The sequence below is a fragment of the Micromys minutus genome (genome assembly GCF_963924665.1).
Source record: "Micromys minutus genome assembly, chromosome: 6".
Lineage (NCBI taxonomy): Eukaryota > Metazoa > Chordata > Mammalia > Rodentia > Muridae > Micromys > Micromys minutus.
Genome location: NC_137975.1, coordinates 63,231,670 through 63,255,990, shown reverse-complemented (window position 1 = coordinate 63,255,990; position 24,321 = coordinate 63,231,670). Strand labels below are relative to the sequence as shown.

At 39.7% G+C, this 24,321-nt stretch overlaps 1 protein-coding gene across 1 annotated transcript in view; it reads left to right on the top strand.

Moving 5' to 3' along the window:
• Positions 1-4,319: 4,319 nt before the first annotated feature.
• The window catches only part of CHRM3 (cholinergic receptor muscarinic 3), a gene marked incomplete at its 3' end in the record, with an annotated part of 136,475 nt that continues 116,473 nt past the window's right edge, over positions 4,320-24,321 (top strand). Inside the window, exon 1 of the mRNA XM_080917620.1 lies at positions 4,320-4,338. The remainder of the gene's footprint in view (positions 4,339-24,321) is intronic.

Below are 24,321 nucleotides of genomic sequence, written 5' to 3'. Positions count from 1 at the left end.
CCCATTTGTTAATCTTTGACCTTAGAGCTTGAGCCATTGGGGTTTGTTTAGAAAATTTTCTCCTGTGCCTATGTGTTCTAAGGTTTTCCCTACTTTCTCATTGAATAGTTTCAGTGTATCTGGTTTAATGTGGAGATCTTTGATCCATTTACACTTGAGCTTTGTACAAGGAGATAAGAAATGGTTTATTTTCATTCTTCTGCATGCTGAGTGCCAGTTGGACCAAAACCATTTGTTGAATAGGCTGTCCTTTTTCCATTGAATGTTTATAGCTCCTTTGTCAAAAATCAGGTGACCATATACATGAGGGCTCATATCTGGATCTTATATTCTATTCCATTGATCCACGTACCAATTTCTGTACCAGTACCATGCAGTTTTCAGCACAATTGCCTTGTAATATAGCTTGAGGTCAGGGATAGTGATTCCCGCAGATGTTTTCTTGTTGTTGAGGATAGATTTTGCTATTCTAGGTCTATTGTTATTCCAGATGAAATTTCACATTGATCTTTGCAACTCAATGAAGAACTGGGTTGGAATGTTGATGAGGATTGCATTGAATCTGTAGGTTGCTTTTGGTAGGATGGCCATTTTTAAAATGTTGATCCTTCCAATGCATGAGCATGGGAGATCTTTCCATTTTCTGAGATCTTCCTAGATTTCCTTTAAAGGTTTAAAGTTCTTGTCATACAGGTCCTTCACTTGCTTAGTTAGAGTCACACCAAGGTATTTCATAGATTTTGTGACTATTGTGAAGGTTATCTTTTCCCTAATTTCTTTCTCCACATGTTTATCTTTTGAATATAGGAAGGCTACTGATTTGTTTGAGTTAATTTTATATTCAGCCACATTGCTGAACTTGTTTATCAGCTGTAGAAGTTCTCTGGTGGAATTTGTGGGGTCACTTAAGTACACTATCATGTCATCTGCAAAGAGTGATGTTTTTACTTCTTCCTTTCTGATATGTATTACTTTGATTTCCTTTTGCTGTCTATTGCTCCAGCCAGGACTTCCAGTACTATGTTGAATAGGTAGGGGGAGAGTGGGCAGCCTTGTCGAGTCCCTGATTTTAGTGGGATTGCTTCAAGTTTCTCGCCATTAAGTTTGATGTTGGCTGTTGGTTTGCTGTATATTGCTTTTATTATGTTTAGGTATAGAACTTGGATTCCTGTTCTTTCCAGGACTTTTAACATGAACGGGTGTTGAATTTTGTCAAATGCTTTCTCAGCATCTAGTGAGATGACCATGTGATTTTGTTCCTTGAGTTTGTTTATATGGTGGTTTACATTGATGGATTTCCTTATATTAAAACATCCCTTCATCCCAGAGATGAAGCCTACTTGGTCATGGTGAATGATCGTTTTGATGTGTTCTTGGATTTGGTTTGCAAGGATTTTGTTGAGTATTTTTGCATCAATTTTCATAAGTGAGATTGGTCTGAAGTTCTCTTTCCTTGTAGAGTCTTTGTGTGGTTTAGAAACAAGGGTTATTGTAGCCTCAAAGAATGAGTTAGGTAGTATTCCATCTGATTCTATCTTCTGGAATAGTTTGGAGAGTATTGGTGTTATGTCCACAATAAATGTCTGATAAAATTCTGCACTGAACCCGTCTGGACCTGGACTTTCTTTGGTTGGGAGGCTTTTGATGACTACTTCTATTTCTTTAGGTGTTATGGGATTATTTAGATGGTTTACCTGGTTTTGGTTTAACTTTAGTATCTGGTACCTGTCTAGGAATTCATCCATTTCCTACAGATTTTCCAGCTTTGTTGAGTATAGGCTTTTGTAGTAGGATCTGATGATTTCTTGAATTTCCTCAGTTTCAGTTGTTATGTCTCCACTTTCCTTTCTGATTTTGTTAATTTGGATAAACTCTTTTGCCCTCTAGTTAGTCTGGCTAAGGGTTTATCAATCTTGTTGATTTTCTCAAAGAACCAACTTTGGTTTTTTTATTCTTTGTTTTTTTTTTTTTTGTTTCTATTTGGTTAATTTCTGCTCTGAGCTTGATTATTTCTTGGCATCTAGTCCTCTTAGGTGTATCTGCTTCCTTTTTTTCTAGAGCTTTCAACTGTGCTATCAGGATGCTAGTGTATGCTTTCTCCAGTTTCTTTGTGGAAGCACTCAAAGCTATGATTTTTCCTCTCAGTGTTGCCTTCATTGCATCCCATAGGTTTGGCTATGTTGTGTTTTCATTTTCATTAAATTCTAGAAATTTCTTAATTTTTTTCTTTATTTTTTCTTTGACCATGCTATCCTTTAATAGAGTATTGTTTATTTTCCATGTTTATATGGGCTTTTTGTTGTCTTTGTTGTTATTAAAGACCAACCTTATACCATGGTTATCTGATGGGATGCATGGGAATAATTCAATCTTCTTATATCTATTGAGGCTTGTTTTGTGACCGATTATATGGTCAGTTTTGGAGAAGGTGCCATGAGGTGCTGAGAAGAAGTTGTATTCTTTTGTTTTAGGATGAAATATTCTCTAAATGTCTATTAATTCCAATTGGTTCATAACCTCTGCTAATTTCACTGTGTCCTTGTTCATTTTCTGTTTCCATGATCTGTTCATTGATGAGGGTGGGGTGTTAGGAGCTTTTTGAATTTTGCATCTTCTCTGACTGTTTTGTCTATGTTTTCCATTTTGTCTTCAGCCCCTGAGATTCTCTCTTCCATCTCTTGTATTCTGTTGGAGATGCTTGCATCTGTGACTACTGATTTCATTTTTAGGTTTTCTACTTCCCGGGTTGTCTCTTTTGGTGTTTTCTTTATTGTTTACATTTCCATTTTAAATTTCTTCTTCAATTCCTTCATCTCTTTGGTTCTGTTTTCCTCTAGTTCTTTGATTTCTTTGAGTGTTTTTTGTGTTTCCTCTTTAAAAGCTTCTATTTCTCTATGCCTTTCCTCCTGTTCTTGTTTAGAAATCTCCATCATCATCTTGAGATATGATTTCAGGTCTGAGTCTTCTTTTTCTGGAGTGTTTGGCATTTCGCTGTTTGCTATGATGGGAGAGCTGGGTTCCGATGTTGCCAGGTTGTCTTGGTTTCCATTGGGCAAGTTCTTTTGCTTTCCTCTTTCCATCTTGTTGTCTGTAACTGGTTCCCATCTCTCCCGTGTACCTGGCCTGTGTCCCTGAATCTCTGCTGTTTTAGGTGGCAAATGGCTGTATGCATGCAAGGACCTTCCAGGTGGACCTGAGTCTCTACAGCAGAGTTCCTGCTCCCCTGGACCAACAGGAGGGCCACACCTACTGCGTGCTAGGCCTAGCCCTCTCTGTGCCCAGCTACTCACAGCCCAGTCTTACCAGGCCTGTGTCTCTGGATCTCCACTGTTCCCAGTGGCAAATGGCCTGAGTGCTTGATCCACACACAAGGGCCTTCCAAGTGGAAACCAAGTCCCTACGGCAGAGTTCCTGCTCCCCTGAACCAATCGGGAGGCCACGCTTTCCAAGCACCAGGCCTAGCCCTCTCTGGGCCCCAGCTACTTGCAGTGCGGTCTCACCAGGCCTGAGTCCCTGGATCTCCACTCTTCCAGGTGGCCAAGATGGCTTATTTTAATGGAACAAACAAAGACACATAACAGTCACTCAACTAGTCAGTTTCTTTTGTTGACTTCCAGAGCATCATCACATGTGTTCCATTCCCATTTGGTTTCATGGTGTTGAAACTCCAGTGCATTTGTGTTTTTAATATTTACTTCCATCAAATGCTGTGGTCATACAAACAAGAGGGACAAGGAAAGTATCCTAGAGGGACTTCAAAAACTGAGACAAATGCAGGCTTATCTTAACCCAACCTTAGACATGTTCAGACTTCTTGACCAAGAGCACCAAACAACCTTCTTGGAACTGTGTTGACATAGCAAAAGGAAGCATTTCTGGGGACAGAGAGTGTTCCACCAGAACAAATAACTGAGACTCTACCACCTGCATCTTGACTAGGAACATACCTGATAAGGTTTTTGTTAGTGTTTATAGCTTTTAGCCAAAAGTTTTGTTGAGTGGGTAGTGATGGTGGTGGTTTCCGTGAACATTTAAATATTACCAACTCTCCTTCCATTATGCTTTTATTTATTTTTATATATTTTATTTTCTTAGATTATTGTGTAATTACATTGCTTTCCTGCCCCCTTCCCTTTCCTCCCTCGAAAGGCCCCAAATGTTCTTCTTTGCTCTCTTTCAAATTCATTCCTGATTTTTATTAGTTAATTTACATGCATATATGTATATACATATATAACCCTAAAAATAACCTTCTCCGTCAGTATAATGTTGCTTGTTTATGTGTTTTCAGGGCCCACCATTTGATTTTGGATAACCAGTTGGTGTGTTCTTCCTCGGGTAAGACTATTTCTCTCACTTTGAGCATTCTCTAGATGCCTCTAGTACTTGATGTGGGGTTGAGGTCTTGTCTGTTTTCCCCCACCCACTTTGGCAATATCTGTTATTGTTGTCATCCTTATGTAGCTCATATTTAGGCAGTCACGTTGGTGTGACTTTGTGGGTGTAGCTTCTGACATTCCTAGAAGACTCAATCTCACAGCAAACACTCTGATCCTCTATCTGGTTTCTACTATCGTTCCACCCCCTTGTCTTCAATATTCCCTAAGACATGGGTATGGTGGTTATTTTGTGGATCTACCACTTGAGACTGGGCTCTACAACTCTTCATTTTGATCAGCAATGGGTTTTGTGTAATCATCTCCATCTGTGGCAAAGAAAGTTTCCTTGATGAGGAATAAAGACTCCATTTTATCTGTTGGTATAAGGACAAATATCTAGAATGTAGTTAGTAACTGTGCTAGTTTGGTAAAGTGGTTGTTGTAGGTTCTCCTACAAGATTCATGACTTCACTAGACCTGGGTAGTTGGCTAGGTTTTCAATACTAGGCAATACTGGCTTCTTTCTTGTCAAATGGGCCTCAAATCCAATTAAAGAGGAGTTGGTCACCATAAGTATGTTTGCCACTACTGTACCCTTAGGGTTATTGGGCCATGATGTTTGTGGTTTGCAGACATCATGCTGGGTAGAACTGCTGGTTGCTTTCCTCCTTTGGAAGGTGCTTTTCAGTACCATAAAAGCTGTCAATTCCAGCCCAGTGTCCTCTGAGCCCTGTGTCTACAGTGCATGGTGTCTTCAGCCATAGGAACCTACTTCTGTCTCTCAGGAGCAATCACAATAGTACAATAGCCACATCCTATAGTCTCTTGAACAACTAACTAATAACTCAAAAGGGGGCTTCTCTTTTCTAGTGTTGAACATTTTGTTAGGTAGTCTTTGGCTCTTCAGCTGAGATGTGGACATTTCATTAAAACTAGAGATGTATATTTATGTACTAACTTATAAGTACTATGAAGATTTTACAGTGGATAATTAATAGTTGATTCCTTGTGACTTTTTCAGCCATCTGGCCGATGTTTTATTTTCTTTCTATATTCATCGCCATCACCCTCCCTAATTAAAGTCCTTCCCCTCTATTCTATTCCCCCAGTCAGACCATGTGTACCCTACTATTTTCCTCTATTCATCTTGCTCATCCCCTTACCTAAGAAATGGTCCTTTTCAACATGTGAGTGATACAGAATAAGAGGAAGAATGTCCTTTCACAATTTATCTGATGGTGGAAAAGAATGCCCAGTCTTATTCCCATGCTAAGATCATTAATGAATTTCAAGCTTACAGAGCCAGGGCTGAGCTGTCCTGTCTTAAAGGGATTAGGAGTTGGATTAAGGGACTTTTCTGTTCCAGCAAAGCTTACAGGAGCTTTCCTGTTTTATTGAGGGAGAATTCTTTTTAATTTGAACAAGATTTATCCTTCCTTTGTTTTCTTAACATAGAATCCAGTCCACACCTTACCAATATTTTGGCCCCAGTTAAAGTTTATAAATGGTCCATGTGTGAGTGTGTGTGTATGTGTGTGTGTGTATGTGTGTGTGTGTGTGTGTGTGTGTGTGTGTGTGTGTGTGTTGTATGCATGTTTGAATATGTATAGGCACACATATGAGAGTACATGGGTACAACTTCTGACATTACTAGGAGACAGTCTCATAGCAAACATCTTCCTGACCCTCTGGCTCTTATAGTCTCAAGTGTGTGTGTGTGTGTTTTCATGCACCTCTGGAGACCAGAAGTTTATATCAATGTCTTTTTTAATCCCTCTCCACCTCACATATTGATGTAGAGCCTCTCACTGGTCTTGGAGTTCACTGATCTCACTGATTCTAGCTGGTTTCATAAGCCACCTTGCTCCAGAGACTGCTGTCTTTGCCACCTGAGTGCTAAAACTATAGTCCAGGACACCACATCCACCTGGCATTTACACAGGTTCTGGGGATCCATCCTTGTGTTTACATGACAAGCACTTTACCCACTGAATCATTCTTTATATCTCTCTTTTCTATATAGAAATAAAGTCTGCTTCCAACCTACCATGGATACTGTAATCACGGTTTTTTAATATTTTCTTTACCTTTGGTATGTCAGGTAGCTCCCAGATAAACAGTATAAAATATCAGCTTTACTTCAGCAACACAATAAAGCTTCAATTTTCAGGGGCAGGAGAAAATCTAGAATCTAAAAAAGAAATGTGCAAATTAAAAAAAAAAAAAACTAATAAGGAACAGTGAGATAGCTCATCTGCTGAAAGGCACTTTTTGCCAAAACTGGTGAGCTGAGTTCATTTCCCAGAAAACAATGAAGTAAAAGAAAACCCACTATCGTAGTTATCCTCTGACTTCTACCATGGCTCTCACACTATAAATGATAGATAGATACATAGATATAGATAGATAGATAGATAGATAGATAGATAGATAGATAGATAGATAGGTAGGTAGGTAGATAGATAGATAGGTAGGTAGGTAGGTAGGTAGGTAGGTAGGTAGGTAGGTAGATAGATAGATACATACATACATACATACATACATACATACATACATACATACATACATACATAGAGACGATTCAAAAAGGGACATGCCGCACAAACAAGCAGATCTGTGTTTAATTCTCAAGACCCACATAAAAGATCCTGACACTGAGGAAGTAGACATAAACAGATCTCTTGATCTTTCTGGTCAGCCAGCCTAACTGAATCAGCAAGCCTCAGTACCCAAGAGATCCATATCACATAAAGACAGACAGACACCTCACATACACACACACACACACACACACACACACACACACACACACACACACACACACACTTACAGAGGTACCAGTCAACTAGGAAACTCTTGAGTCTGTGTTTGTTTGCAGCTACATGGATCAGTTGACACCATAACACTGTAGGAATCCAGGTAAGGATGCAGCACAGGTGATATGGCTGTTCTACCTTTGGGGTGTTTTATAGCTGTGTTAACTATGAGATTAATAGCATCTGAAACCAAAATAGCACTTGTTTAGAACATCTGATTCAAAACAAACAGTTGGATGGATAAGACAGTCGTGGCTGAAATTAATGTCAGAAAAACACCTTAGAACTTGGAATAATTCAAGCCATTTGACTTCTTGTCCTTTCTCACAGTGATACATGTCATTCTGCCTTTTTAATGCCGTGTCAAATGAGGTGGGTTTCTTACTTCTGTTTAAATCCGAAATGACTAGATTTCATAGTTAGGGTTGCTTCATGGCCCAAACCCTGGTTGCTCTACACACACTGCAGCAGGAGAAGAGAACCTACCCTTATGTCCCTGCATAAGTTAGGTGCTAGCATCTGAGGACATGAACTGAAAACACAGTAGGAGACCAGAAAGGAAAGTACCCATTACATAACAGTTTGGGCTCAAGCTGAATGTTACCTCTTAATTAATAACTCCATTTGATATTATTGCGTTTGAGTTTATAGAGGTTTCTACTGGCCAGTTGTTCTCAGAGAAAGCTGAGTCGTGTTGACAGCAGAAAATACAGAACACTAAGATGTTTATACAGACTGGAACATTTGTGTGCAGTAATATCCATTGTCTACTAAGGAAGAAGAATTCATAGCTACCAACATAGTGATAAACAACAGAGATGTCCAGAGGATTAGCTGAATGCTACAGCTTCAAAAGCTAACAGAGTCGGGGGAGATGCTGAACCACTTTCTATTTGCATTTTTAAGCTACAACTGAATTCTGGCACCCAGGATTTGCAGCTTAGATGAGCCACTCTCCCTATCTGAGGCTGCCTTTTATCATCTTACTCATTCCAAGCTTCTTGTATATTTTTGCATAATAATTCTGTATATATTTACATAATCACCTTACCCAGAAATACTTTATTCATGTTGTTTACATTTTATCTATGAGGGAATTCTGAGCTATAGGTTATCATTTGGGCTTTTCTACATCAGACCAATGACTTGTAATTATCATGTAATTATCGTTCTGTCATGATGCATGGTCTATTTTTTGAAATCCAACACAGACCACACATCTTGCCCTGGCCTTCTATTTATTGTTTGACAGGGAAGGTATTTTTTTCTCTTACATGACAGATGATTCTGTAAATATTATGTGTAAAAAGACTTTCAGAATATGGAGACAGTGGTGCTGAAGATATTTGGACCTATTTCTCATTTGTATTTATGCCCTTCATTCATGAAGCAGCTTCAAGTTAGTGCTTATCCGAAATCTCACATAGTTATTCATTCGAGAAATGACATGCTGAAAGACAGAACTATTTGCTGCCCCTGTCCTGTCCTCTCATACTAATGAATGTATAGTATGTTGCCCTGGGGTATGTATAGTGTGTTTTAGAATAACTAAGGAAGGCATCAGACTGTATTAAGGATGATTGATGTAGGTGTGAATGAATTTTTATGCACCTGCCAGTGGCTTTGTGGAGCAGGAATTCAGTTTAAGCAAACCCTTTAAATCTTAGGTTTGTGCTCAGTGAGCGTTGGGTAAGTGAGTGTCGAGCACTGAATCTCTGTCAACCCGCCCCATGAACTAGACAAAAAGCATACATGACTCCATAAAGTGGTAGGGACATAAGGGCTTCACCTCAGAGGTATAAAGATGTGTCAACACAGCCCTCTCCTGTCAGGGGACTCCAGGTTAAAGGCAGTCCTTCAACTGCAAACATTGTGTGTGTGTGGTTAAGACACCCAAGTCAAATGAAATAATCCTTCCCCGCAAACCCCCCACCCGGCTAAGTGCCACTAGAACTGAGTGTTTTGTTCTAGAAATGCCACCTGTGGGTGGCTGCTGTTCACACAGCACTCGACACTCAGCTTGAAAGCCTGGGGCTGACCGTGGGACACTCAAGAAAAATGTGTTAATGGTCACCCCTTTCTCTGGCTTGTCACCAGTGGAGCTTTAGGTGCCAACTAAATTAGAAATATGAAAAGTCACCAAATTACCCACAAATTACCTATACATTTTTTATTCAAATGGTGCGTGATAACACTATAGGAACTTTGATACTTTTATGATATTTATATAATTATAAAATCATTAATTTATAAGTTATGATAATGTTAGTATCTCCGTAAAAAATGTATTTTGTCTTTTTATGTAGCCAAGTATTCAGATTTAACTTCAGACTGCTATTGGGGGAAGAAAGATAGAAAAGGCTTGCCTTGGGCCAATAAAGTACATCCCCATTGCCTTTTATATTCAGTATGTGGAGTGTGTGCTGGGGGAAGGGAGTGTGTACTTGTACGTGGGTATGTGAGTCCAGAGAAGGCTATTGAATGTCCTATGCTATGGCTCTTGTCCCCATGTCCTTCATACAAGGACTCTGACTGAACCTGGACCTAAGCTGCCAACCAGCATGTCCCATGATCCACCTGTCTCCAGCCCTCACAACACTAGAGTCACAGGTGCATGAGGGTTCCAGGGTGGCTTTTTGCATGGGTGGTAAGGATTCAAACTCAGGTCCTCAGGTTTGTGCAACAAGCACTCTTATCCAGCAAGTCATCCCTCGGCCTCAAGAGTCAGTACATGTCACAGTTGTGTGCTAAGGGGTTAGGCAGAAAACATATTTTATTCCTCTTCATGCTCCTGGCAGGGTCTTGCTCTGCACCTACAAGCTGTACATCTTAGTAGATGCAGAGTTTGAGCGAGTCAGTGAATGGTCAGTTATGAGTCCCCTCCCAGCCCAGACAAAAAGTAGCATAGTGTGACTGTGGTAACATTGTAGGAGATACAGTATATTTACATGAAACTCATTGGCAGAACCTTATGGGAATATGAAGATGGAAATGACATATATGTAAATGGTTCCATTTTTGTCTAACATTTTAGGAGTTGTCTTCATGCTTCATAATTTTTTACTTAACTGAAATTGTTAAATGTCTCAACATTCACTTTTTTTTAATTAGCTCATCTATTAAAAGCAATTCTGCTTTAAATTGACATGTCTATTAAAAGAATTTTTTCAAGAAAAAAAAATTCCCTTTTACTTTACAGTTCCATGTGATTATTTTATAGGGAAAACTTGGCTGATGAAATCCCATGTGTGTGTTTTGGTGAGTTATTACAGTGACTGGTAAAAATAAAAAAAATAATAATTTTAGAAATGTACAGCTTAGGCTGGTGAGGTAGTTCAGTGGGAAAAGTGATTGTAGTTAATATGTGAGGATCTGAGTTCTGATCCCCAGGACACGTGTAAGGCCAATGTGATAATAGTTTTTGACCCCAGTACTTCTACATTCAGACAGAAGGCAGAGACCAGAGAATCCCCAGAAGCTAGCAGACCAGCTAGCCTGGTGTATGCAGAGACCTAGAGACCCTCAGCTATTTATTTATTTTTGTATTTTTTTATTTTTACTTATTTATTTTATATACAGACCCCTCCCAGTCATCCCCTCCCACAATCCTTCCCCAATCCCCCCTTCCTTCTCCTCTGAGCATGTGGGTGCTCCCTTGGGTATTCCCAACTTTGGCACTTCCAGTCTCTGTGAGGCTAGGCACTTCCTGGAGATGCTCTTTTAAACAAGGTAAAAGGGCAAGCACCAATATCCCAGGGCACCCTCGTGAGCACTATGGCATATAAGTGCCTACTCTCACACACAGAAACATGCACAAACACACACACACACACACACACACAGAGAGAGAGAGAGGGGGGGGGAGAGAGAGAGAGAGAGAGCCTGATTTCTCTAAAGTGTAAAACTTTATATTATATCATAGGCATTCATGTGCTAGAGCTTGAAATTCTCAAAATAATGCAGAGATAGTATTGTATCTCCTAGCCCTGTGTATCTGCCTGTTCAAGAGCCTCCACTGGCAAGGGCAGAGCCTGAAGCAACTTGTCCAAGAAGTAAGGGAAATAACAACACAGAATACCACATAGTCAAGTACCAAGCTCTCAAATCTAAGGGTTTTTTTTCTAATTGATGTCTAATGGAGGCTCTCAGATTTTTTAAGTTGTACCACACCTAAATCATGAAGCTGAGGGAAGGGGTAGGGAAGGAAGGGCTCCTCAGAATGTGGACAGATTCATCCAGAACAGTGTACTTTGTCAAAAGGACTTACTCAGCATGCACACATACTCTAGCAGAGAGGAAATACATATTTTAAAACACATGCAGAGACACCTTGAGCTGAATTTTAACTCCATATGAAGTATGTTGTTTTGTAGCAAGCTCTTTAATATACCATCTGTTTAATTTCACGTAGGATCTCATTTTATAGTCATTTATCAAGAGGGAGGGGGATGAATATGAATGGTAGAGCGACTTTTATAAAAAGAGCTGAAGCAAAAGAAGTAACAGGTTTGGAGTGTGCCAGATAAATCGAAGCCACAGAGCACAAAACACAAGAGACGGAAGGAAAAGGCTGCAGCCGACCCAGCCTTCTCCTTAGATGAGATGGAAAAGGTTCGCCATGTTGTTTAGAAGTCTTGATTTATTCTTGATCAGTATAAAACTAGTCGGCAACACAACAAATAGTATGGCTAGTTTATATTTTCATTTGAAACAAATATAGAATTAAGAGATTTTTTTGAAGTTAGAAAAGAGATGGCCACATTTTGTTTGGGCCATTTGTACACATCTCAGGAAGGAAGCAAACTCGTATAGACTTTGTAGAAATAAAATGTTGAGTGCTGTACTTAGAAGAGGTGAGCATATTATTTTTTAAATCATCCAGACAGGGACTGGGTAATCATTTATAACTGACCTCTAAGTTGTATCCTTTAATACCTACCAATATATCTATATGACATGTTTTTACTATCTTTTATTTTTGGGATTATAATTACATCATTTTTTCCTGCCCTTTCCTCCCCCTTAACCCTCCTATACATCCTGTCTTGCTCTTTTTCAAATTCATGGCCTCTTTCCTCATTAATTATTGTTAGATAGATAGATAGATAGATAGATAGATAGATAGAGAGATAGATAGATAGATAGATAATGTATATTTATATGGCATATTTTAAGATTTTAAAATTATTCCTTTGACCAAAATTGGTATCTTACTGGGGTCTCAATTTATCCAAAACAAAGCTTCTAAATGCTTTGTGGCATGTCATCCACTTTAGAACTGTCACCAGAAACCCTACCTTGCCTAAAATTTTATGTGTCTGTGTGTGTGTGTGTATGTGTGTGTGTGTGTGTGTGTGTGTGTGTGTGTGTGGGTGTGTGCTTGTCTGCATGCAGCTGCATGTAGAGATCAGAGGTTAAAATCAAGTGTCTTTCTCTGTCCCCTCTCCATTTATTTTTTTCAGACAGGATTCCTCATTGAACCTGGGGCCAAGCAAGCTGCCCAGTGAGCTCCCAGGGCGTCTCCTGTGTCCACCTCTCCAATACACGGGTTATTAATACCACCTCACATGGCTTGTTTATGTAGGTTCTAAAGGATCCAACTTGGGTCCTAATACTCTTGTGGCCAGCACTTTAGTGACTAGGACATCTCCCAAGCTGTAAAACTGGTTCTTTTTGAGTACTATAGCAGCCAAGAGCCTTGCTGGTCTGCAGCTCCTCTGCCTTCCGTCCTGTCTCAGCATGCATCTTATCTACTTTCTGGGTTGGCTGTGCCTTCTCCGGCCTTACATAATTCCCCACACCATTTCTTCTCCTCTGTGACCTCCCCTTAGTTCATCTTCACAGATGCAAGATGCTCTGTTCAGCTCTGACTTCCAGTTTAACTGAGAACCGTTTCATTGGCTGGTGATATTAATTTGTTGGCGTGTGGTTTGTCTTGTCTCTGACCAGCGATGCCTGTTCCCCTGACCTTTATGTCTCTGTCTATTACCTGTGGTTTCACACCCCTAGCTGTCTTTAAGATTTTATCTTTGTTGCTGGATTTAAGCAACCTGTCTCTGATATTTCTTGGTGTCATTTCTAAGTGTGTCTTGTAGTTGGCATACATCAAACTTCTTGAATCTTCATATGCTGGTTTTCACCATTTTTGGATAGCTATATTGGTTTCTCTCTTCCCGCCCTCATTTCTCTCTCTTCTTTTGGAGTTTCTGACCAAGTTTAACTGTCTCTTGTACCTTTCTGCTTGCTGATGCTTTTTCCTAGCCCCATTCTTTAGAGTCTCTACTTCCATTTATTTTGTTTTATTATTGATAGCTCTATTTTTGTGTATGTTTCCTTCTACAGTTCATTTCAAATATACTACTAATCTCAAAGGGTATATACTCTTTTGCTTTAAACAGGCATATTTCAATTCTGCAAGTTTTTATTTGATTGTTTTCATACAGTATAAGATTATTTTTTATCACATTTATGCTTTTCTTTACCTTTTCCAGCTCAGTACAGGGGAGCAGATGCTTTATCATTAGATGAGAAGAGAAAGCTCCTCAGATGTCTATATCTGCTGGTGACATTTTATCTGTATCATGGCTGAATCTACTGACAGGGATTTATTTTCTTCTTATCATGGATTTTCCTTCTCATTTACACGCATAAGATTTTTTCCATCCTAATCTTAAATAGCGTGAATCATTAGATCTAATACCAGTACTGAAGTTTCTATATTCATACACACTCGCGCGCGCGCGCGTGCACACACACACACACACACACACACACACACACAAACATCATTGTTTTGGCCACCATTTTTTCAGGCTTCTTTATAAGGTGTCATAGGAAAGACCAAAACACACTTAATGTCAGGATCTGCCCCTGATACCAAGGCATGCCATAGAGATTCTGGAGCAGACACACCATGTGCCAAGAAACCCTCGCTTTCTGCCTAGCTCTTGCCACCCTGTCCTGAAACCCTGTCTCTGGACTCAGGGAAAATTCCCCACACAGGTGCAACCGACCATGCTTACCAACAGAGTTCTGGAATGCACCCCTTCAGATCTGTCTTCTCCTTCAGTCTTCCCTGCTAGCTCTGATCACTACCTCAAAGAACTCAGAACTTAATGGCTTCAGTTCAGCAAGAACTTGTTTGGAGATCTTTCCTGTGAGTTTTGATATGGAAACACTCTCTAAAGTAGACCACCACGTCCTTAAGATTCTTTCCTCCTGAGCATCAGTGTCCTGCCTTGCCCATTGCCCCTATGCTGAAAACCATCCAGTTTCTTTGTTGAGTCAGGTTAAAGCTTGCCTCCTCTCAGACGTGACATGATCACCTTTCTCTTCTTCTGCTTCTCTTTCGCTCTCACAAGCCTGGTGGACAGTTTGTGAGCACCTTGTCTTCCAGAAAAATCAATGATGAGCCTATCCTCAGCTTTATAATTTTCCTACCCCCTATATTACAATAGGCTGCTCTTTTGTACCATTTTATTCCTTAATGTGTGCAAGATGCCTCTCACTGAACTAGAAGCTTCTTGGATGAAAATATATTTTGACATGCCCATGATATAGTCCCTTAAATTCCTGCAGGGCACAGATACAAATGTGGGCAGTATTGGGGATTCTGAATAAAGCTCAGTTGAGATAATTGCTGCCATTAAAGTTGAATTAAATGCATTGCCTATATTTACCCTTATTTTGCCGTTCCCTTCTAGTCTTGTACCGTTTTAGCAGGGAGGAGTCAGGAGGATAATAAGGATGTTCATTACATTTGCAGATATTACCAGAGTCCAAAGAGAGTCAAAAATCTCAAAATATAATATTAGACCTAACTATATCCTCAGAAAGTAGGATAACCAGAGGCCAATAACATATGTAAACTTAAACAAAACCATAAGGTATTAAATTTTAGGAGGAAACTAAACCACATGCTGTGGCTTTTAAGTTGAAAATGAGGCAAAAATATACATTTTTCTGTGGTTGTAAGACACTTTATGAAATGGCAAAATAATTATTCTTTTATAGTCATTATTGTAAAATGCTTTTTTAAAATTCTGTGATATTTTGAGGGCCATTTTTATTTGTTGAGAGCGTTAGAAAATATAGGTTAAGGGGAAAGCTATTAAGATGTGGCAAACAGGGATTCTAAGAAAGCCTTGTTTCCTTTTCTGCCTTTGGTCTTTTCATTTTTTCCTGTAAGAACAAATGACATATATGGGGAGTTAGCATGTTGTAATAAAGAAAACATGCAAACAACAAGGAACACCTAGTGCCTTCAGCTGAAACTTAGACGTTGCCTTTGGCTTTGGAACATGTAAGTAAAAACCATGGTGAATTTTCACATTCAGTACGTGGCTGGTGCGTACTGTTCTAATAGCTATGGAGGCTTACAAAGCAGAGCCTGGCATTCACATTGCTCTGTTGGCTTTTGCCGTGCCATGTACATAGAATATAACTTAAAAGCCCTGGTTGTACTCTGAAATATAAATTTCATTTCACAGATGATAAAATCAAATAGTCCCAGAGGGGGAAAAAAGAGCACTGTGTGAAATAGCTAATTAGCAGGGTACCTTGGCACATATCAGTGCATCTACAGGTGTAAAATAAATAAAATCCCAACTGGAAGAATGTATATCAGTGTGATCTTGATTGTGATTTTGTGCTGCTTTAAAAAAAAATGTTTATATGTAGGATGCCACGTAGCCCAGGCTAGCCTCAAACTCATTATATAGTTGATGATGACCTTGAACTAATGGTCCTGTATCTACCTCCCAAGGAATGAGATTTGACAGACACCATCAGGCCAAACTTTTGTGGTACTAGAGTTTAAATCAGGCTTTTATGCATATTAGAGAAACATACTTCTAACTGAACTACATACATCTCCAGCCTTAGAGCAATGCTTTGAATGTTTTACATGCTGTGAAATAGAAACATTGATTCTCTGGCCTCCATCCCTAAATATGTTCCACCATGAATGCCTATACATCATTCCAAACAAAAAGTATATTCACAATGCTCAGGCTTTGGGCACCTGGAATATAAAGACAAATCTAAGAAACCATTGCCTCCTACTGTAAGCTGGCATTGCTGCCAGTTTGCTCCCCATGGTGTAAGGTTTAGTAATTGGTTGCCGTAGCTCTTCCACTAATGTGTTAGTTTGCATTATCTCTTTAAGAATGATTAGGTTTAATAGAGTCTTAAAATGGACATAGGAAAAGCGAGCAGCATTAGCAAATTGATGTTCATTGGAATTATCCTTAGCTTAAAGAATGGTGTTATATTCTACAATAAAAAAAAAAGCAAATGGGGAAAAATGAACAATATGAGTCTTGAGGAAGCTTCTGCCTGAATCATCCCAATCCCTCTGAATTCTATAGATATAGTAGCTGCTTTGAAGGTATATATGTGGCCTGCGATGTAGGTATAGGGAGACATGGTTAAATGGAAGATGGGCTTAGGGAAATCCAAAGGAATTTTACACTACTGCTATGAAAAAAAAAAGTCCTCAAATACACAAATATCCACCTGCCTCTCAAATGTGAGGATTCATATTGTGCCTGGCCTTGCCCATTCCTCGGTCCATCTGGAGTAACAGTCTGGAAATGTTCATCACAGTCCCTTATTTTAGAGATGACCCACTGCCACTTAGAGGATATCTTAGGTGGAATGTTCCAGAAGCTTATCTACTAACGGTGCTGTAGTTCAGCCATCCTGTCTTCTTGGAGTAAACATGAGGTTTGCACCTCAGACACTGCCAAACTTCACTCTGGGTCTCTCTCTGCAGAAGAGAGTTCTGAGTTCTCAGGCCTCCCTCGTGTTTTCTGCTGCTTTACTACGGACACCAGGGACCTTGGTCATTGGCTCACATGCTTCACCCACTACCAGAACCACTGTCACTGTCTTGGCAGTAAGTGCTGTTTTCAGGTTCGGTCTGGTTCATTACTTTCTCAGCATTTGTAGAGCTGATACCTTATATGCATAGGCAGGAGCCTGTGCAGGTTTATTTCGAAATCTGTGACATTAGACAGGAAAAAGATAAACATATAATTTTTGGATGAAAGATCAATAATCTGAAGCTTTGGATGTTTTGAATGATGGATGAGTAATGAGAAATTAACTCCACTTCTTCCCTTATACAAGCAAAAATGGCTTTGCAGGGAAAGGGCCTACTTTTTATTTTTATCTATTTGATTTGATATAAGAATGGAAGGACACATAAAAAAGGCCTTGGGGTTGTCTGTATATTCAGGCCATAGGCTTGTAGTTGTTTACTTGTTTAAAATTAAATGAATAAAATGAGTGTTTTTATTCTTAAAAACTCTAAACTTTAGTGTTTTTGAGAACTTAATACATTAGTTCTTAACCTACATCACTCCTGCTCCTTCGCTCATCCTCCAATGTTCCCCACTGCCTCCAAAGTTAGCAACCTCTTCTTGGGTTATTATTGTTACATTTAATATATACTACATACACACATACAAATATATAATCTACTGAGTTCATTGAGCATTGTTCATATGTATATATGGCCACTGGTAGGTTGCCCACGCCCTAGTCAATGGCCCCACAAACATAAGCATTAATTGACCTCAGTTGATTCAAATAGTAGTGGTAGTTGTTGTTGTTGTTGTTGTTGTTGTTGTTGTTGTTGTGATAGATATAAAGTTGGGAAGGAAATGTGATGATAAGCTCTGGAAAGAGTTGAAGAGAAAGAATGATGGTAGATATGGTCAATATACAATAACTATATGTGAAATTTCCAAAAAAATAAATTAAAATGTTCTAAAAAATGCATAATCTCTTGGAAAAGGTCACAAAATGTGTAGTTTAGACTGTAGTAATCTGTAGGTCTATTTGATTTCAACATAGGCTCTTTGTACTGCACAAGAATTCTCCATTGCTTTTACACATTGATATGTGTGTAAATCTTATTAAAGATGAGGCCTTTGTTCAGTAAGGACAGGGTGGGACCAAAATTCTGTATTCTGACAAGTGACCACAAAGAGAGGCTAGCATTGCTGGTCCTAGGACCATAAATTAGTAGCATTCAGAAAAGGAATACTATGCTATGTCGTTAAACCAAAACAGTGCCCCAACTCAATATAACAGGAGAGGTTGGGCTACATGGGATGATAACTTCACCTCTTATTTAGAGGTCTTTTCAAAGCTGTTTATATTATGATTCTTCCAGAATAGAATTTGCCTTATATTCTCAGGAGTCATGTTCACTCTTCAAGTACAGAACTCCATAATCTGCTTGCATAAGTGTAGAACTTCTCAGAAGAAAGCACTTAAAGATTAACTGTAATCAGAATAGAGTTGTGTTGCTATGATTAGTCTCTCTCTCTCTCCCTCTCTCTCTCTCTCTCTCTCTCTCTCTCTCTCTCTCTCTCTCTCTCTCTCTCAATATATATAACTATATGTGTGTGTATGTATGCGTATGTGTATGTGTATATGTATATCAGTAGACACCGAATGTGGGAGAGAGAAAGTAAATTTATGACACAAAAGTTAATATACAACAGTATGTGCACCTCCAAAAAAACTCAATATGGCTCCCTCAAATACAGAAAAAAAAATGGCTCACAGTGCAGAGTGAAGTAAACTTTAAATGAAGGTTAGGAAACAGGCAGTTAGGAGTGAAGGGGGAGAGTGGTGATTCCAGACAGTTGTGAATCATTTGGAAACGTTTTCTTAATCTGACTCTTCTAAAGTCCTCAGACTACGGTGGTGGTACATAGATGAATATCAAGGTCCAAAAGACCCTTTGCAAGTTAAATTTTCCCCATAATTTAACTCTCTGCTTTGTAATACATGTCCATTTAAAGTGAACTAGAACATCTTGAGGTAATAACCTTTAGAACCTGTTCTATATGGATCGACATATGTATGTTTTGGATCCTTTGTGTTTGGTTGGTTGATTAGGAAACAGAGGGAACTGTGGTGGACATACTGTTCTCTCTTGGGAAAAGGACAATGGCAGGTGGTCAGGTAGTAATGAAAGACTGCTCTGCGAGGCCAGTGCCTGCAGCATCTGGTCCTCCAGCTCCCTAGGGCTAACCTTCAAGTTCCCAGGTGCAAGCATTGGCGTCTTTGTTCTATCAGGTCTGTTCCGTCCAGTCTGGCCCCAGACTTACCTAAGAACATTAGTATCAAAGTGCTAGACCTCATAGACTGCATGAGCTCAAGATGTTCTCTGCTTTAAATGTGCATTTTATAATGTGATTGCCATCCTATTCAGCATATAGAACAGTTGCATAAGCTCTGTGTTCCAAAAGGGGTCAGGACTTTCTGCTATGGGCTTTGTTGTTGATGCCCCAATCCCCCTAGATCACTCAGTAACTCCGTCGTTCTATCTCTCCGGGGCTCAGAACCATTTCATAATGGCACACCTATTCCTGTTGAGACTATACTCAGCCATTTCATTCTTTTTCAAATCCAGGAGCTTTTTCCCTTTTAAAATTAAAAGAAAAGTAATGGTTCTTTTTTCTTTTACAAAACACATTTTAAATTTTGGAACACACTCGTCTACCTTAAAAAGCTCTCTATTAAAGCATGTTGAACCCTGCCTGTGGAAAATTCTACCATAGTTAGCAAATACAGCCAACCTACAATATTTTAAGACTGATTAGCTTTCATTGCTGCGGTGTTTTGTTCTAGATATTCAATGGGTGTATCTTGGTGAGGCCAAGATCCAAATGGGCTCCTGAAGAATATATCTCATGGCAGATTTGTGTGACTTGGTGACCCTCTGCTAATCTCTGGTGGATACACCATGCCTAACTTGTGATATGACTGATTTATTTTCTTCATACAAATCCTCATTAAGTACAAGACACCATTTCAGTGAAATACAAAAATGGATTGAACTTGCGGGTTGAAGATATATGCACAGGAAATGTGTGTTTTTCCTAGTTGTCAAGACTTTAAAGATTCAAGGATTATTAGCTAAGGGATATGGCCCAAAATTTGTGTGGGATGAGAGAAGGGGCAGCATATGAAGATGACTGTCACAATATTCAGAAGGCAGAGGAATGACAGCCGATGATGGTACACACAGGGAACCACTGAACTCAAAACATTGAGCATGGGTGGTGGATTTGGTGTAGTGGCAGGACATTTGCCCAGTAGCATAAGTCTTCATGTTTAGTTCTCAACTCTAAAAAGCAAACAAACAAACAAAATAGCTAGCATGGATAGCCAAGAAGTCTCCAACCTCCATTCACAATCATGCCTACTAATGACAGAGCAGAAGGGCTCACAGATGCTTCCCTTCAATGTGCGATAAAAGACACATTCAAGATTATATTAGTAGCTTACCTCATTGTTCTGCCCAACAACCTGGCAGGAAACAATTTAAAGGAAGAAGAGGAGCCAGATAAGTGGCTCAGTGGTGTGAAGGGGCTCTCCATGAAAGCCTGGTGATCCTCAAGCTTGAGTTTGACCCTCAGATTGCAAGTAAAGGTAGAAGGATAGAACTAAATCCACAGCTGTTCTCTGACCTCCACACACAACCTATGTAATGCACATACATACATACACACACACATGTATATGCACACACAGTAATAATAATGATAAATAATGGATGGATGGATGGATGGATGGATGGATGGATGGATGGATGGGTGGATGGATGGATGGATGGAGATGGATGGATGGATGGATGGATGGATGGAGATGGATGGATGGAGATGGATGGATGAAGATGGATGGATGGATGGATGGATGGATGGATGGATGGATGGATGGATGGAGATGGATGGATGAAGATGGATGGATGGATGGATGGATGGATGGATGGATGGATGGATGGACATATGGAATGGATGAGAGTTGATTCTGTTTCACAGTCAAGGTGGATCTCCTCATTATAATGGAGAAGACATGGCAGCAAGCACAGAGAACTGATGTGACTATGCTCTAACAAAGCCAAAACCATCTGATTTGGCTCATGTAGATAAGAACTATGTACAGCACAGTGTATGAAGTTCATAATATAACTTTAGGTCAAGCAGCATGCTGTAGAAATAGCTAATCTATATTACTCTTTCTTTCTTTGTGGTTCTGTTTATGAAAATATATAAATATAGACCTGAGTTCAATCCCTAGAGCACACACACAAGACAACTAGAGTGGCCCCTACTTGTAATTCCTATGGTGGGGAGGCAGACAGATAAATACTAGCGCTTGATGACTTCATGAGAAAAGACACCAAAGTGTATAAATACATACATATGCACATACTCCTACACAAAGAAGATCAATACACTGACCAAAAAACAGAACAAAAAAAGGGGAAAGGGATATTCCTTTTTCATGTTAAGTTTACACTCCCTAATTATTCAAATTTACCTGATTAGGCATTATATTTATATTCAGGCAAACTTGAGTAACTTCCCCAACCTAACCCCATGCTCCACTGTCAGTAGCCTCTTGTCACTCCCTGGAGGCTTCAACATTCTCTCCGGAACTTCTAGGAGCTACTGAAAAAAAGTTACAAACTGCCCTTGTTTCCTCTGCTGGTGTCCTACACTCTGAAAATTCTCCCACTCCCAGACTGTGTCATTCCCTAAAAGCTCTCTCTTTCCACACCTCCTTTTTTCCTCAATGGCTTAATGTGAGGGGAGAGGGAGTGCACCCCTCTTTGCCTCTTGTCAAACCTTTATTCAGAGTGGACTGCAGACAGATGTCTCCTCCTGTCTCATGCCTTTCCATCTCCTAATGGAATGTAGACAAATTCTCTCTGATTTATTATCACATCCACTTACTGTCGTATGTGGCATACGGTTAGTACAAATATTACTTTGAATTTTTAATTGAAATTCATTCCTGGGCCAGAGAAGCTCCTGTGTCCTACTGTCTAGATGAAATCAGGGTCCATGACTTCATGGTGCCCAGTGATAAGGGGAAGTAACCCTTATCTGTGGTGCACTCTGACACTAAGCCATGACAGGCTGGAGATATTAAATGTTGATGCATCCTTACATCTTGTTGGATGTATCAGATTGTACTCCCATTATACACTAAGAAGCATCTGTACCTTGTTGTTACCCATTGGACTGAATTTCTTTGGGCAAAGATGTAATCTTGTCTAATCCAAAGCCCTATCCATTCAGAACAAAACTGCACCATGTCCATGCTCGGGAAAACTTCTAGTTTAAGGAAGAATTAAAGATTTCTAGTGATACCTCAAAATATTTTTCACCCTGAAATTTAAAATGCTCCAGACAACTGTGTGTGTGTGTGTGTGTGTGTGTGTGTGTGTGTGTGTGTGTGTGTGTGTGTGTGTTTTAGGAATCCAATTTAAAGAAAATATGTCATTGCTTTGAAGAGGGTCAGATTCACTGCCAGTCAGACACGGATATTCTCAACATCATTCAGTGATCAAAACATTCTCTTGCAGACATTCTATTCTGTTGACTTTTCAGAATTAATCATATTGTCTTCTGCTATTCACAAGGGCACAAGTAAATGTCTGCTTTTCTCCAATTGAAAGGAGTCTAGAAGTCAATTACTGGTCTTGAATTAAGTGCCTTGCACTGGTGTTAAGAGCACTCGCTCCCATTTCCCAAGGAATTCCTTGGCATCCAGGCCCAACTTGTTCCCTCCTGGCTGCCAGCAATCACTGTCACATTCCAGGCGAGATGAAAGCAAAAAGAAAAAGGCTCTCTCTTGCCCGATGTGGTAACACAGCCTCAAATCCCAGCACTCCTTGTGGACAGGAGAATCACTGTCAGTCTGAGGATAGTTTGGTCTATATAGTGGCTTTCAGGCAAGCTGGGGCTGTGTGATTAAAAACCTGCCTCAAAAATAATAGGGGTGTGTCTTCATTCCATTTTAATTCAGAAAGCCAAAGCCTTACATTTGTCTGGTACCTTCACACACAGCCACTTAACTCTTATCGCTAGTCAGGAGAAGTGAAGTGTAGGCGCATAGTTGAAATAAGCCTAAATTCCTAGGCATGGGGCAAGGTAAAGTGAATCCTAACCTCCCTGACTCCATTAAAGGAACCTCTACATTGTTCAGTAATTCACAGAGATCTCATTAGAATTAAAGACAGAAGAGTCTGACCAACAGAGATTGATCTCTGCCTGTATTACTTAATCATCCTGAAACTGCCCAAATTGAGATGATCAGATCTAGAAAGACTAGAAAGGGAATAATGAAATTGGTTGTACTGGAAGATTCTACATCCTTCTGTGCTCTGCTATTTTACTTGCTGTGAGAATCTTGGAGAATTACTTAGCTTCTCTGGGTTTATTGTCCCTTCCATACAATCTTATAAAGGACCCCATAGCTCATAGAAGTACTGTGAGAATTAGCCCAAAGTAACAAACATGTTCTGTGTCTCTGATTAAATTGCCTGGGTCTCTGCTCTTTGTTGTGGATTTATAGTGAGATATAAATAAAGTTGTTTTGGTATATTTTAAAATTCAGAGTAGGACAACTGTGCTGGCTAGCTTTCTGTCAACTTAACACAAGCTAGAGTTATCAGAGCAGAGAGAGCCTCAGTTGAGAAAATTCTCTCTGAAAACTGAATTGTAGTTATGCCTGTAAGGCATTTTCTTGATTAATGACTGATAAGGGAGGGCCCAGCTCATTATGAGTAGAGCTATCCCTGGTCTGGTGGTCCTGGCTGTAATAAGAAAAAAGCTGAGCAAGCTATGGGGAGCAAGCCAGTAGGCAGTACCCTTCTATGGCCTCTGTATCAGATCCCACCTCCACGTTTCTGCCCTGTTTGAGTTCCTGCCTGTCTTCCCTCAGTGGTGGTTGGTGATGTTGAAGTATAAGCTGAATAATTCCTTTCCTCCCCAAGTTGCTCTTGGTCGTGGTGTTTCACCATAGCAATAAAAACCAGAACTAGAACAACAACCCTACTCAGTATGCTCTCTTGAGGTAGGGAGCGGGGAGTGGAGATGTGGCTCACATCACCCTATGCTACAGTTTCTATGTTGCTTTGTCATGAAAGACATTAGTCTTTCCATGTTTAGAAAAAGACAGGTTTGAACCATGAGGATGTAGAACAAAACATTCAACTTAGGGACCACTGAAAATGCATTTACTTATGAGATTGAAGCCTTTGGCTAGCAGAGTTTTCATCAAATATAATATTTTGTCCATTAACAATGATA